At 35.7% G+C, this 16,269-nt stretch overlaps 1 protein-coding gene across 1 annotated transcript in view; it reads right to left on the reverse strand.

Moving 5' to 3' along the window:
• The window catches only part of LOC106456964 (transcription factor Sox-5-like), a 337,448-nt gene that overhangs the window by 247,505 nt on the left and 73,674 nt on the right, over positions 1–16,269 (reverse strand). The gene's annotated exons all lie outside the window — the stretch shown is intronic.

Raw genomic sequence — 16,269 nt, forward strand, 5'->3', positions numbered from 1 at the left:
CGTCAACACCAAACATGCTCGCCCTTTCTAGCCGTGGGGGCGGTTATAATGTGACGGTCAATCCCACTATTTGTTGGTACAAGAGTAGCCCAAGAGTTGGCAGTGGGTGGTGATGACTAGCTGCCTTCCCTCTAGTCTTACACTGCTAAATTAGGGACGGCTAGCGCAGATAGCCCTCGTGTAGCTTTGCGCGAAATTACAAAAACAAAAACAAAACAAAACAATCAGAAGATATGTTTCTTCCATAACACTGCTAAGGCTGCTCCCATCAAAATTATACTCATAATTCAAATTGTGAAATCCCACATGCACTACCTTGCATTTATTATAATTAAAAGTAATTTGTCATTTATTCGCCCAACTCACCAAATGATCCAAATCATTTCGTAAAGCAGCAGTATCCTTCTTACAGCCAGCAAAACCCCAAATTTTAATGTCATCAGCCAATTTAAAAAATCTATTGACCATTCCTCCATTTATATCATTGATGTAAACCAAAAAAAAAAAAGCAAAGGTCCTAACACTGAGCCCTGAAGTACCCCACTCGTGAAATTAGTCCATTTTGACTGAACGATATTCTGCTTTCTTCCATTTAGCCAGTTTTCTATCTAATAAGCCAACCTATCCCGCACACCTGCAGAGATAACTTTTTTTACAAGCCTTTTATATAGCATCTTGTCAAATCTTTTCTGAAAATCCAAATCCACGCCCATACCCTCATCTACAGTGAAAACATTAGTAAGGCAACATTTTTCTTCGTGAAACTATGCTGACTATCCAACAACATTTTCAACTTTGTTAAATGATTCTGCAAAGCATTTTTGTTATCAGATTTTCAAAAACGCTTTCCACCACTGATGTAAAACTAATAGACCTATAATTACTAGGATAATTTTTATCACTTCCCTTAAACAGAGGGGTTACATTAGCTAACTTCCAATCTCCTGGAACATGCCCACCATTCAACGATTTAGAAAAATAGTAGCACGTTGGCTTGCTTATCTGATCCTTAACCTCTTTGAAAACCCTTCACTAAATATTATTTGGTCCAGGAACTTTATAATTATTTAAACTCCTAATTTTGTTCTTAACAATTTCATAATTAATGTGATTATCTTAGTCAATCTAGAAACTGTTCAGGATGAGCTATGTTGTTTAAATCTTTACAAGTGAAAATTGAAGAAAAAGTATAATTTAATAGCTCAGCCATCTCATAATCATCAGATACTAGCCTTCCTGTATCACCCCTCAATGATCCTACTTCCTTTCTAATATCTTGCTTATTACCATTAATGTATTTGAAGAAATATTCACTACGATTTTTTACGTTTTCAGCCAAATTTTTTAAATACTTTTGATTTCTTAAATTCTTGTTTTACCAACTCTCTTGATCTTCAATAATCCTCCAAGTTTCTCATTATTGCAGCCAGTTTAAGCTTCTTATACTTAGAATACTTTCATTTAATTCCATCCTTTATACTCTTTGTAATTCAACCTGGTTTATTATTTGTAGCTGCCTTTTTTTCTTTATGGAATATGTCTATCTAAAACGTTTAAGGACTTATTTTTTCCACAATTGATCAGTATCTCCAACTAATTTAGTTGCCCAACTTACAGCAGATAATTCTTATTTCATCTCCTCGAAATTTGTCTTTCTAGAATTTGGAACCAAAAATCTCATTATTCTTTAACTCCATGGGCATCAAAAATCTCAAATCTAATGTGCAATGATCACTTGCACCCAGATGTTCTCCAATTCCCAACCTACTGACCATTTTGTCATTAGAAGTTAAGAATAAATGTAAAATAACATTGTTCCTAGTAGGAACATTTTTAACCAGATGTTGAAGAAAACCATCCTGAAAAGTTTCTAAAACCCTCATGATTTAACTCTAACATTCCCAATCTATATGTCTGAAATTAACATTTCTCATAATTATAACCTCATTAACAGTTGAATTATTTATCTCACTGTAGAGTTTCACATTATTTTCATCAGTTTCGTCTGATAGTCTGCAACAAATTCCTACTAAAAGCCATCTTCTCTTATGAACACTAACAGAAACTAATGACATGAACTTCTAACACCTATGTCTAGAACCAAAAAGGAATTCTGCCATTCAACTTTGGTGATACGGTATTAGTTGTAGTAACTAAATTGTCTACACCTCGACGTGAATTCCTGTATGTGGCGAAGGGCCCTCTCAGGGAAGGTTCTGTCTATATAGTTTACCTTCTCTGGGATCCAAACATCCACCCATGTGTTTGCCATGCGTGACAACCCATGAAAAGGAGGAGAGGATCCTGATGTCTGGGTGATATCAGGGAGAGTGCAATATAACACTTTGGCTTTGAATTACTGTACATGGATGGCCTTGGGTGGCCCCTTCAGGAGCAATCAACTGGTCCTATGTGGCTAGGATCAACTGAGTGCCAGTATTTCTATCGCTGGTGTTTGGGCATGTTGCCTATAAAACCCTGGCATACCTGCACAGTTATAGGTTGACAGTGTAGTTCATCTTTTTGTAAGATCCTATGGTGGGTGGGACCAGTGGGTACTGAATCTTTCTATTTTTCCTATATATTTTAACAGCAATAAAAATCAAAATAAGATTAAAAAAACATTGACTGGAAAATTACCACATTTCCACAGTCACCATCTCCTAGTTTTCCCGTGCCTCCTTTCCTACTTTTTCATTCATTGTCTGACAAATATTTACCTTTTTCATCCAGAATAGATTAAAGGAAGTTGCCGGCTCTCCTACGTTAGCCAAGAAGCTACAATCTGAAATTATCTTAATTGAAACATCTCGACCACAAGATAGCAAACTCCTCTTAAAATTGAAGTTCATCAAAGATATACCTACTGAGGTTACTACTTTGAATTCTGCAAGAGGAATGATAATTAAGATAGATCTACTTGTCATTTCCGAGTCGGAGATTCGCGCTGATTACTCCAACCAAGGTGTTTCAGTGGTTCAGCATATCTCCACTCAAATAGATGGAATAATGTGGCCAACCAACAGATTTATTCTTATGTTTACATCACTGTGTCAATCTGTCCTTGTTAAGTCAGGTTATATGACCTGTAAAGTGAGGCCCTATATTCCTAACCCTCTCAGATTTTCCAAATACAAAATTATGTATCTGAAAATTAACTTGATTGCAAATATAAATCAATCCAATTTGTGAGATAGCAAATTCCATTTTATTTTTTTATGATTATGGTTGTGCTTATTGTCGTTTATTATTTCCTTCTATAATTTAGTTTATCTGTGAATTTTTAGTTGTATTAAAACACTAACTCACCTTCTAGCTACTCATTTGTATTTTGAGTAAATATGTTTGGACACTCTAAGACATCTTGTCTTGGTACATTGACGAATGCTGATTGTAGGGGCAATCAATTGAACACATATGGTGTTAACTGCTATCGTTCCCACCATCCTACTTTCGTTTGTACTCTAAATGAGTGAAGGAGAAAGTGGTATAGCGGTTAAGGACTGCTAACAACATTTATTAACCTAAGGCTGGGAGTTATTTCCCCCCCCCCCTCTTCCATTACAGCTTTTGCTGTTGCACTCTAGTTAACAGTTACAGTTGGATTGCAGACAGTTCTTTTTGTTCCTCCTTCTGAGTTTTTCTCGAATCATGTCAAGGGTCTTCTATTATTCATGGGTAAGCTGGTAGACATATCCACATCTACTCCTATCTCTGAACCTACTGCTGGAACCAGTGAACATTCAGGTTCCTTTACATTGGCTCCAAGGTGCCGGACCACTATTCGATCGTGCACACATTCACTGGTACCACACTCGTCTGATACAGACCTGCCCCATGTACCCAAGACAGGACCCATGGACATAGATTGAACTCTTTCTAATAAACAGAAATAACTTGGCTCTAAACGAAAACAAAAGGGCTCTCCATATGATTCTCTTGCTCTTCTAAGTGAAACTTGCCACTTTCTTACAATGGTACTGTTGAGGATTTTTTTTATAATTTAGATCAGTGGTTTTCAACGTGGGCCATATGGCCCCCAGAGGCCACGCCATGTTTCTAAGGAATGTATTCACACGTGAATGACGGAAAATTAGGGGGCCATAGTAAATTCTGAATGGCCACCGAAACTTCACTTCCCGAATAAAATATTTCAACAGCCCAAGCTAGATTCAAACGTGACAAACGTTATTACTGGATAAGTAGTCAAAAGCTAATAAGTTTCCACAGCTCTGGGAGAAGGCAACGCTGTATTTTATCGCTTTCCCACATCTTATCTGGCTGAATCTGGTTTTAGTCAAGTGACTTATTTGTTATCAAAAATACGTAACCACCTTGATGTTGTGAAGAGAGGTGATCTTCGCTTATCGCTGACCACACTGCAATCGAACATTCAAGAACTTTCAAGTGTCCATCAGGCCCAGGGATCACACTGAATAAAATGTCAATGATTAACAGAATATTTTTACTTGTATTGTATGTTTGTTTGTAATTAAGCACAAAGCTACACAATAGGCTATCTGTGCTCTGCCCACCATGGGTATTGAAACCCGGATTCCAGCATTGTAAGACCGCAGACATACCGCTGTGCCACTGGGGGCTTTTACTTGTATAAGTAAACAGTATTTTATAAATAAAATATTTAGAAACAGTACAATATTGTAAAATAATATTATAAATCAACAGTGTGGAAATAAAGTATTTTTTTTTCTAAGTAACAGCGTCTACGAAGGGTGGGGCCACAGAGATATATCAAACTCAAAAGGGAACCACAAGCGAAAAAAGGTTGAGAAACACTGATTTAGATTACATTAAGACCTAGATTGATTCCTACCATCCTGTATTTCTATCTTTACAGGAGACGTTCCTAAGATCTGGTGATGCTGTGACATTTTGGCAGTTTTCTTTATAGAGGAAAGACAGTTTGTGTTATGAACAGATTCATGTGAGTTTGACAATGTTGATTGACCAGAATGCACTCACCATAACTGTGACACTCAATATACCATGGAGGCTGTTGCCATCCATTTTTCCATTGGTTGTATCATCACAATTTATTCTCTCTATTGGTCACCAGGAGAAGGTTTCGATCAATCAGACTTTGAGGATTTTATCGAGGTACCTTCTCCATTCTTCATCCTGGGTGACTTTAATGGACAAAATCCACTTTAGAGTGATGCTGATATTGACGTGAATGGTCAATCTGTAGAGCAGATGCTCTCAGATCACAACCTTTCTCTCTTCAATACTGGCTCATATACATACTTTTACACTCCACGTTAGCTTTCCTTACTGCCACTGATCTACCCATTTGTTCCCCTTCCCCTTTCCGTGCTTTTCTTTGAAGGTGGAAAATTATCTACGAGACAGTGATCATTTTCCCATCATTCTGAGGTGGTTGGCTGCAGTAAATGCCATCCAACCCATGTGCCATGGTAGAAACTGTAACAGACTGACTGGCTCTCCTTTTCCACTCTCTCTCTCTGAGCTTGATGCTACTGTCATTAACCTCCCTACTACTAACAATTGCAAGGAGGCAGTAACTGATTGTATTTTCCAGAAAGCTGTTTATATGATCATTAAAACTTTGACATGTTTGCCATGGTATCCTTGTCCATCGTGGACCTTTGGCTGCCAATAGGTATGGAAGACCCAGAAACGGTCTTCCACAGACATCACACACTTCATAACCATATGACTTTTCAGCAGGTTCGTGCATATGCCCAGTAGGTCAGCTATCAAAGCAAGAAGGAATCTTGGATTAAGTTCACTTCAGGTATTTCTACAACAATCAGTTCCAATAGTTCTTGGGAGAAGATTCAAAATGTTAGTGAGAAGTTTACACATCATCCTCTTTTTATCTTGCTTTCCAATAGCCAAAAGGTTGCTGATTTACATGGTATTACCAACACTCTTGGGGAGTGCTTTTCACACCCTTCCCGCACTTTCACTTCTTCCTCTGCCTTCTTGGCCATCAAGATACGGGCCAAAAATTATCACTCTCTTTTCAACCCGATTGTCTTTATGATTATAAACGATATTTATGCTGGTGGAATCTAAGATTGCTCTACATCAGTTTATCATTACATCATTTTGGTCTGATGATATTCGCTATGAGATGCTGCACCATCTTTCTTCTGCAACTCTTGCTCTTCTTCTGGTTGATTTTAACTGGATTTGGCAGGAGGAGGATTTTCCAAATGCACTGTGTTGGGCTATTGCCATCCATTTTTCTAAGCCTATGAAGGATACTAAGATTACTTCTAATTATATACCAATTGCTTTGAGTAGCTGTCTCTGTAAAATTTCAGAAGGGAGAGCTAATGTTTATCTTGTTTGGAATAAAACAGTTTTCTCTTACCCAACCAGTGTGCTTTCCATAGATAGACATTGTTTCATCATAAACCACCTGATTCGAACTGAGCAGAGAAGTCTTCCACAAAAGGTAGCATTTTGTATTAATCTTTTTATATTGAGAAGGCTAACGACACTATATGGAGGTCGCATGGCCATTAACCCATTTTTATTCATAATGTTAAATGACAGGTTGTTTCGAGTGCATGAGAGATAATCGTTATCCCAGTCCTTCACACAGGAATTTGGTATCTCTCATGATTGTGCCTTGAGTGTCATGATTTTCATTACAAAGACCAATGCTATCACTGAACAGCTTCCTCTTATTAAGCAGCCTCTATTATGGCAATGACGTTCAGGTTTTCTCTCAGTCATCAAATATGAGCTTCATTAATCAGCATCTTCAGGACATTTGTGTGCATTTTTGCCACCAGAGGGAATTGCACTATGATCCAGAGCTTTGATTAGATAGTGCCATTCTTCAGATGGTGGTTGAAACAAAGTTCTGGGGACTTTTTTTTTAATATAAACTAGAACTTATTCCACACTTTAAGCAGCTTCGTATCCAGTATACAAGAGTGCAGAACATCCTCTCTTCCACTTCTTGTGGAGTGGATAAGTGTTCTATGCTGAATATTTATTGTGCTCTCATTTGATCGAAACTGGGCCATGGATCTCTGGTCTACATTTCAGCCAGAGACTCTGCCTTAAAGATGTTGGACCCTATACATAATTTTTTTTTGGAAATATATGGTCTGCTATTTGATTTTCGTATCCAGACTCAGTTGAATGAAATGATCTAACATTGGATGATATTACTAAATCCGATTATCAGTCAATTCCGCCATGGTTTGTTACCATCTCCACTTTTGACCTTTCTTTGAGTCCTATGAAGATGTTGTGCACTCCTGGTTGGAATTACTGAATGAACATATTTTGAAACATTCTTTGTTTCCATTGTCATTGTTGGTTTGAAACGTGGTGACTCTGTTGGATCTGTCATGATTTACTTTGGTGCTATGGTTGCTCACAGGATCTCCTCTACAGATTTTGTATTCACTGCTGATTTATATACTATTTCATTTGTCTTGGATCATATTGAAGCTAAGCAACACACTAACTGTATGATCTATAACGACTCGCTTATCCCTTTGAAGGCCCTGTAATCACTTAATCTTAGTTCTAACCCAGTTCTCTTAAACATTCGATAACAATTGATTCATTTTTCGTTTTCATTCATCTCCATTCAGTTATTCTGGATTCCCAGCCGTATTAGTATTCGTGAGAGCGAGCTTGCTGATACAAAGCTAAATCCGTCTACTCAGACGTTGTCACAACCCCTGCTTCTCTGTCTCTTATGTGTACCTCAGACCTGTCATCAAGGCGAGCTCACGCCAGTTGGTGGAGTTGTCACAGACTCTGTCTGTCCCTTACTTGGACCTCAGACCTGTCATTAAGGCGAGTTCACGGCAGTTAACGGCGTCGTCACAGTCTGTGCCTGTCCTTTATGTGGACCTCAGATCTATCATCAAGGCAAGTTCACGACAGTTGGCAGAAGATTTTGGGTGAACAACATCATAAACTTCTCAGATAAGGCCTGTGGTTATTGTTTGGTCGTTTAGTTTCCGTAGGTATAGGGGAGAGGAAATTGACTTATTTAGGCTCCGCATTGGACACAGTTACTTCACTAATCATTTTATTTTGCAAGGGACAGATCCTCCAATGTGTGGTCTTTGTGACACTCAGGTCACAACTGCCCACAATATATTTGCGTCATTTTACAGGTCATTGGCCTATTTAATTCTCTCTGACTTTCTGTTCTCATTTACAGGCAATATTCAATTTTTGGTCTGTTTTATCTTTCTATTTTTTTTACCTAGGGCGCTTGACTCGCAATTTGAGAGTCGCGGGTTCAAATTCCCTTCCCACCAAACATGCTCGCCCTTTCAGATTGTCTTCAAATTCCGTCACAACTCATTTCGTTCGTAATACAGAAAGATAGCCCTTCCGAAGTGCTCCCATCTTGAAAGGTTTTAAATTTGTTACGAATTTCGCGCAAAGCTACACGAGGGCTATCTGCGCTAGCCGTCCCTAATTTAACAGTCCAAAACTCATTGCAGTTCTGAATTAAATAAATATAGTTTTTGTGATTCAAGTGATAAACTTATATATATATATTTATTTATTTATATATTTTAAAGAAAATTTAAGATAATTAACATGTTTCAACCATTTGTTTTTGCAGGGGTTACTTCCTAGTAATACAAGACAATAATAACGTGAAACAAGAAATGTGGAATTCTTTAATTATCTAAAAGGGTTTATTTGTTTTACGGAGTGCGAAATTACAAAATGTTCAACACAAGGATTGAACACTGAATTATGGAGTTATAAAACCTTAAGCTGACTGCTAAAACACGAGTAGGATCCAAAAGGTGCAACTGGAACTAGTAAGTTCGTTTTCAGGTAATCGTTAAGCTGAAGTAGCAAATAAATTTTCAAACACAGGATGATAAATTATTTTAGAAATTTTGGATGAAAATTTATAACTACAGCTATTTATTGAGACATTTTACAATGTAACTATTTTGAAAACTTTTGCAGAATATACTGTCAGCTTTTTCATATACTTATTTTATTCTAAGGGTGATACCTTTTTTTAGTGATGTTTGTGTCTGAAGGAAGCAACGCAACTTCTACTTGCTGATTTATGTGTATAATGAGCAAGTAAGTAAGTAATGAGAGTGTGTGATGACAATAAAAATTAGTTATTTAAAGTAAGCAACGCTTAATTCCCAGAACGAGTCCCTGCTCTGTGTATGTGTGTGGATCGGGATTAGAGTTTTCCAAGATCGGGTTGGGTGTGGAAGGAAGTAATGTAGTTGACTTAGTCAGTCAAATATCAGTTCATAATGTCTCCACTTTTAGATAAAAAAGAAACAACTCCAAACATATTCCTGATCTGAGATCCGACAAAAACAAAGCACTGACAGTAAGGCTTGAAGGTTAGTTTAAATATGTGAAGTGTTTGGTAACACTACACTTTGAACAACCTACTGAGGTAATATGTTTAACAGATAAGTTCAGCGTTTTTTAGCACCCATGTGTGTGTGTATTTATGGCAGACAACAGCACCTTCAAGTGAATTATGGCTCTTCCTTTGTAATATATTGTATTCCCTCTAGAACTTACTTATGGCTGTTTTTTTTATTATATATTTGACAAAAAGAATTCAGAATACCGAAAAAAATGTTTATTTAGGTCTGTCTTAAAGTACCACTAACTTTTTTTAGTGAGTGAAGAGAATAATTTATTGCGACTGATGGCTAAGAAATACATTACCACAACGACAAGAAGGCCTATAATGTCCAATTTTGTAGTAATTGACGTGTGACTCAGCTCCTCAACAGTCTCTAATGATACATCACCCATATCCCCATGATCTCTTTCCTACCTCCCCAGACACATATTTAATTTTCCGCCACAATGACGTTTGTAATCGAAACGTTAAAGATACGGCAGCGCCCTCAAGGGAGTGTAGTTTGAGATTCGCTTCACGGTGCGGTAAGAAATATCTTCAAAGTGTTCGAGTTTCTCTATCTTTCCATGAAAACCCCTTGTTAAGCGGTACATGTCTTCATGGAATATTCTGGTGAACTGTCATATTGTGCAGTGAGTGGGAAATTACATACAGCTTGTTTTTGAAATAGAAGAAAGCGTCTGTATCATTATTGGTTGTCTACAGTGTCACTAGAGGACACATTTCTGGTCCACTTAAATCTCATGATATCTAACTGACAAATAGCCAACTTCACATTATAAGAGAAGATTATAGCTTACGTTACGATTTTAAGATGATTATTACGGACCAAACTAAATACGGTTAACATAATAACAGTTACATAATAATGTTCAAGCTGTTGGATATCAAAATTTCTGTAGTTTTAAAGACTAGACAGATAACTATAAACGTTACAAATTCGGTAAAGAAAAATCCATTGATCACATTGCTTATACACAATACGAATATCAAAGATATTTAATGCTGCAATGAATAATTCAATTTTGGATAATAAATACATTTGGAAAATGTTTCATGTGTAAATGATCTATGTGTATGTATCATGAACCACTACAGTGGTTTACAATAGGGATCTCAAGGAATTGCACAAAACCCTAATAGAACGTTTGGGCAAAAATCATCTTAAAAATCAAAGGTACAGTTCAAACAACGCTTTGAATCCTTTACTTAGCTTTCATTGCTAAGGCTGTACATATATAAATATGCACCAAAAAAGCACGCATGTTAGACTTACAAGAAAAAGGAAATCCGCTCAAAACGGCCGGTTTACAACTCTTCTTTTTATTATTCTCTTGCCAGCCTGCAGCATAAATAGCTTGGTATATTACACCTAAGCCTTTTGTAGAATACTAAATAAGGTACTGTAAAGGTCGTAGGGGTATCGAAAAGTAAATTTATTTCTTCTATATTTTACATAAGTTAAAAAACATCATAATTATAATGTAAACAGTGCTATCATTACCCTTTGTAGTTAGCTTTCTTACAAATATTTAGTGTTAATTTACAAATCTTAAGTACGGGGTGAAACAGGAATTACTAGCCAATAATAGATGAGCATTAAATGACTGTAACACTATACAATTGGTATCTTTATGGAGCCAACCCCTATATTATCAAAAAATATCATACTCATTCTTTAACACAATTTTATAAGAACATTTTGAAAATGCTGCAAGTAACAGGTTACCAAAACAGATTATTCATGAGTATTATTATTAAATACAGAATAAAAAATATGAGTCTCCATTTAAAGAAAATTTTTTATGGTACTTCATCCTTAACTGATTTAAGAAGTTAGACCTAATATACAACTGAAAAAGAAAGGACAAAGAGTATAATATACAAGAAAGGAGTTTTGCCCACTCACTGAATTTCATTAATTGTAATACTGTTACGACAGCGGAAGTCACTTGATGCTAGTAACACGTCATGAGATTCTAGAAAGATCATGTCTGTTCGTGGCAACTCTAGTCTTCTCTATGCGCCCTCTATTTTGTATATATAAGACCGCGAGAAGTGACGGGATAGATAGATAGAGATAGATAATTGCAGACAGACAGAGACGGACAATTGAGTCAAGCGCGGTAGTAAGTAAAGTGCGTGAATCGTTCGTTGTGAATTATAGCGTGTGTTTAAGATAAAGTGACTGTGGAAATTAAGTGTATTGCAAAATTGTATTGAGAAAGAATAAACTAGTTCACATTCCACCTTCAGTCATTGTTCAGTTCATCAAAGTATCGTTGATTATTGTCACAGCTTCCTCGACACCTTCAGCTATAGAAGCTGGTTTTTTCTTGTGAGCCTATGTTCCCTGTGCTATTTAAGTCTCAGGAACTACATTACTGATCCACAGCATCCCAATAAATCTATGACACAGGAAATATCAGTCTAATATAGCTGGGTTACTCTGTCATGCTGAATCCAGAGAGAGTACACCTTACTTCAAACTTTGCAGAACTAAATCTTTGAAAGAAGACCATCTTTTTTTTTTTACCAACTCTCACATCATACAGTCCATCCTCAAATAAATGTTTAGTGTTTATGATATTACCTGTGTCTGCTAACATACATATATTGTTAATTACTACAGACATTTTTATAACAACAGTGGAATATCCAAAGCTCCATCACCTGCTTCATTTTTTTCTTATATTAAGTGTATTTGTGATAAACCATTAGAATGTTTGTTCGAGTGTGTGGTGTAATTGTAGAATCAGTTTCTGCTTGGTTTGAGAGCAGGTACAGAAAATTCAAACAGCACTAACAATTCTCAAATAATCCCCTATAAAAGGAAACCACTAACTTGTAAATACCATGTCCAACAGTTCCAGTTATATGCAACCGTTTACTGTTTCTAGTTCCACCATCTAAAACATATTTATGACAAACCTTGAAAAACAAGATTCCTCTGTAGGATGCCATTTACACACCTCTTGTAGGAATAATGGCATCTGAATAACTACCAGCTTCACTCTCATCTGAAGAGAAATTGTGAAATGCACAGCATTTAGAAAAATAGCACAGTTGATGGTATTTGATACAAATGACACCATCTTTGACAAAAGGTTTCTTCTACTTTTGAATGGATCCCCTTAATACATCATTACATGATCTTTAATATGCATTTTTCCCTTTATTTTCACACTTCACATGGCTTACATGTATTCTTTTATGACTGAATGATCTTTCATTAAAATTTCTTTATACTGAACTTTATATAATTCACTCAGTAAGCTATATGGCAAAACATTATTGGTTTCATATCAAAACTACAACTCAATATCATTTGAATAATGTCATTTCTGATGTCTAACCACCATGATTAAATAGTGCTTTATTAACAGTAGCTAAAAGATTAATCATTTAGCTCAGTCAGCTAGGGACTCGCTTGTAGTGTGATCAATACTAATTCAAATCTTGCATGAGAAAGATGCAAAAAATTTAGAAAGTAACTTTTTAATAACTTAAACTATCACACCATGGAATTAGCTCTTCTGAGCAAGGTCTGATTTCATTATCTGATAATTATATTTAATGTGTACATAACACAGTTCAGATTCTTTTAACAGTTCTTTTGTATGTCATACATTTGCATCATAAAATAAAAAAGTTTAATAGCTTCAATATATGACATAAAACAAATCTTGGTACTTTAGTATAAAATTATTTTTGTGACAATCACCAACATCTTTTAATAATTACCCCATAATCATAAGCTTTAGTTAGCTATTACAAAGTGGACCAAACTGGCTACTGACTGTGAATCTGAGTCGTTAAAATGCAAAAGAAAATGCCACTGATGGATGAACTTCCTGTAGTAAATCACATTTGGTAAAGCCAGGAAGGAAACATTGACTGGTTAATGACATGTCACTGACAAATCCAAGCAAGTTTTCTCTCAAGTTGTAGGTTTAGTCTATTCTATGCTTCAGGAATACTGACAGAGGCTATGAAACTATTGTACAACCAAAACTGGATTTTAAGAAGCTTCATATGTGCAAGTGGTTTTTCATATGAACTTAAAAATCAGTGTGGATCATGTGTCAACATTGTTTTATTTACACCATATGTTCCATGAGCCCTCCCAACTTTAGCGATATTAAGAGGATACGGGAGCCAAATCATGCATTTGCTGCCACTACCCATCACAAGCTACTTAACCACTTTTTTTTAAGTATACCCCATGGTAGTTCTATTACATTGAAAATAACCTGCACAAAAATATATATTTTTTAACCATCACTCATAAGTTGTAGATAAAATTTCAGTCTTACAAACCAGCATTTTTTAAATTCAACAACAAATAACCCAAATATTTTGTACAATTGTTGCCCCAAACCAAGGTTAAAAGATTACTACTCTGAGTCAAAGAAGCTGCACAGTTATAACACTATAAAATAAATTATAGCCCAAAATCCAAGACCACAATTAACAGAGGCTTTGTGTTGAATTTATTTACCTATACCAGGTTAATTAGATTTTTTTTTAAATGTTACTCAAGCTTTCTTCATTCACATTTCACTCCCTGGACAGTGGAAGTAGTTAATAGAACTTTTAGTAGAACTCTGAACTATGAGTAGGCTCCTGTCACTAGTGTGACAAAGGAACCTTAGATTGTGAAATGAAAGCAAGAGGATGTGGTAATGCTCACCCTTAAGTAAAGGCACTCCTGAGGAAACTAAAACAACAGCAAAATATCTATGTAAGAGATTCTAAGTTTTCATTTATGAAACTTATAGAAAAAAAAGCACATATATTGGATAGTGTCACTAATTACTCAAAACTTCACGTGAAAGTAATATGTGAAAATTTCATGTTTATTCTATTCCAATTTACCAGCAATGGTTAGGCACTGCCCAATACACTATTGGTACTCTTTTTCTTTTTTGTTGTTAAAATTTGGTACTCAGTATAATGGTAAACTTTTGATATATTATAAACATACACACATAGATAAAGATTTATGCCCATAAAGTGATAAACAGCAAGTTTCACAAATAATGACTACTTACTAACTCACATTTAAAATTTTATGCTGTATATATGCAAATTATCTTTAAATGCCTAAAAATCACACATAACACTATAATTGTACTATTATCATATACAGTTAAACTTCGGAAAAAATTGGTTTGATTTTTTTACAAGCCTACACTGAACTAACGACAATACTACTACTACTACTCGTTGTAATAATAATTATAACAGTAATATTAATATGTTTTAAATTTTAGCAACCTGTAACATTTTCTTGAAATAACATTTCCTCAGATCATCTTTCGTTGCAGTTTTTGATGTTCCCAAAATATCATAGTAATCTTCCATTGACGTTTTTTAAATATTTTTAAATATCGTTAAACCTTTCTCACTCTACCAATACCATCCACATATTTACACGAAAAAAGTAAAACACTACTTAAACAGTTGTGTGTGTTTAGAGAAGTAGAACATTAGCTTCGCCTCCATTAACAAACATATTTCACGCATGTGAATAAAATGAGCCCAAATCCGTATATATCTCAGTTTAAAAATAAACAAAATTATTTACTCCATATTTAATATTGGATAGTAAAAACAGGTATATATTTGAAAAATGATTTTTTTTCCTAACAAAATAAATTGATTGTGGTTCTTTATGCTCTAAGAAGTCAAATACATGTTTACAACTTTATTTTTTTTTACAATTTAGATCTGCAATATACGCTATCCAGTAATAACGAACTACAGATTCGTGATTTTTTTAGCCGTCACCTCTCCTGTTGCATTTAATCACCAATATTATTCAGATCCCGGTGGGACTATGATTAATTTACTGACTTATTGTTACAACGCTAAAATCCGTGGTTCGATTCCCCGTAATGAACACAGTAGATAGCCTGCTGTGGCTTTACTCGAAAAAAAAAAACAACAACAAACAAACAAGTACAGCTCTCTTTGAAGCGGTTCTACTATATCACAAATAATATGTCACTCAAGTGTAACCTAAATCTGCTTATGTATATTTCCAGGTTTATCACTCCAAATGTTTGTTTTTTTTTAATTTCGCGCAATTCTAGCGCACGAGAGCTATCTGCGCTAGCCGTCCCTAATTTAGCAGTGTAAGACTAGAGGGAAGGCAGCTAGTCATCACCACCCACCGCCAACTCTTTTACCATCGAATAGTGGGATTGACCGTCACATTATAACGCCCCCACGGCTGAAAGGGCGAGCATGTTTAGTGGTATGCGGATTCGAACCCGCGACCCTCAGATTGTGAGTCGAGCGCCTTATTCACCTGGCCATGCCGGGCCCACTCCAAATGACTCCGATGCTATACGTTTTAACGGCCAACTCTTCTCTTCTATCTTATTACCTTTGACACTGTCAGTTACATCCATTTTCGTTCACGTTGAAAGGGTTTTACTACATCTCACTTCAACAAATCATTTAACACATCCTATGTCTGTTTAGTTACATTTCTGGGTTTGTGATTCTAAACTACCTTTTTACCTGCTCAGGTCTATATGTTACAATTCCGCCTCCACATTTCCTATTGCACCTTATTACTCACAGTATCTCTATAACTACACAAATTTGCATTCACTTTCAAAGGAAACTACAAAACAACCACTCAAACAAATCGCTGTTTATGAAAAGTAAACAAATGATTTTTTTACATGGTTTTAAATTTTAACCGCTGCATAGGATGACCTTAACATATTAGTAATATGAATTTAAAGTATTGCAATCAATTGATGTTTCGCATTGAATCATTCACGCTAACACACAATGATACTGTTACGACAGCGGAAGTCACGTTAACCTAGTAACACGTCATGAACTTCTAGAACGTT

The sequence above is a fragment of the Limulus polyphemus genome, unplaced genomic scaffold (assembly GCF_000517525.1).
Source record: "Limulus polyphemus unplaced genomic scaffold, Limulus_polyphemus-2.1.2 Scaffold276, whole genome shotgun sequence".
NCBI classification, from domain to species: Eukaryota; Metazoa; Arthropoda; class Merostomata; order Xiphosura; family Limulidae; genus Limulus; species Limulus polyphemus.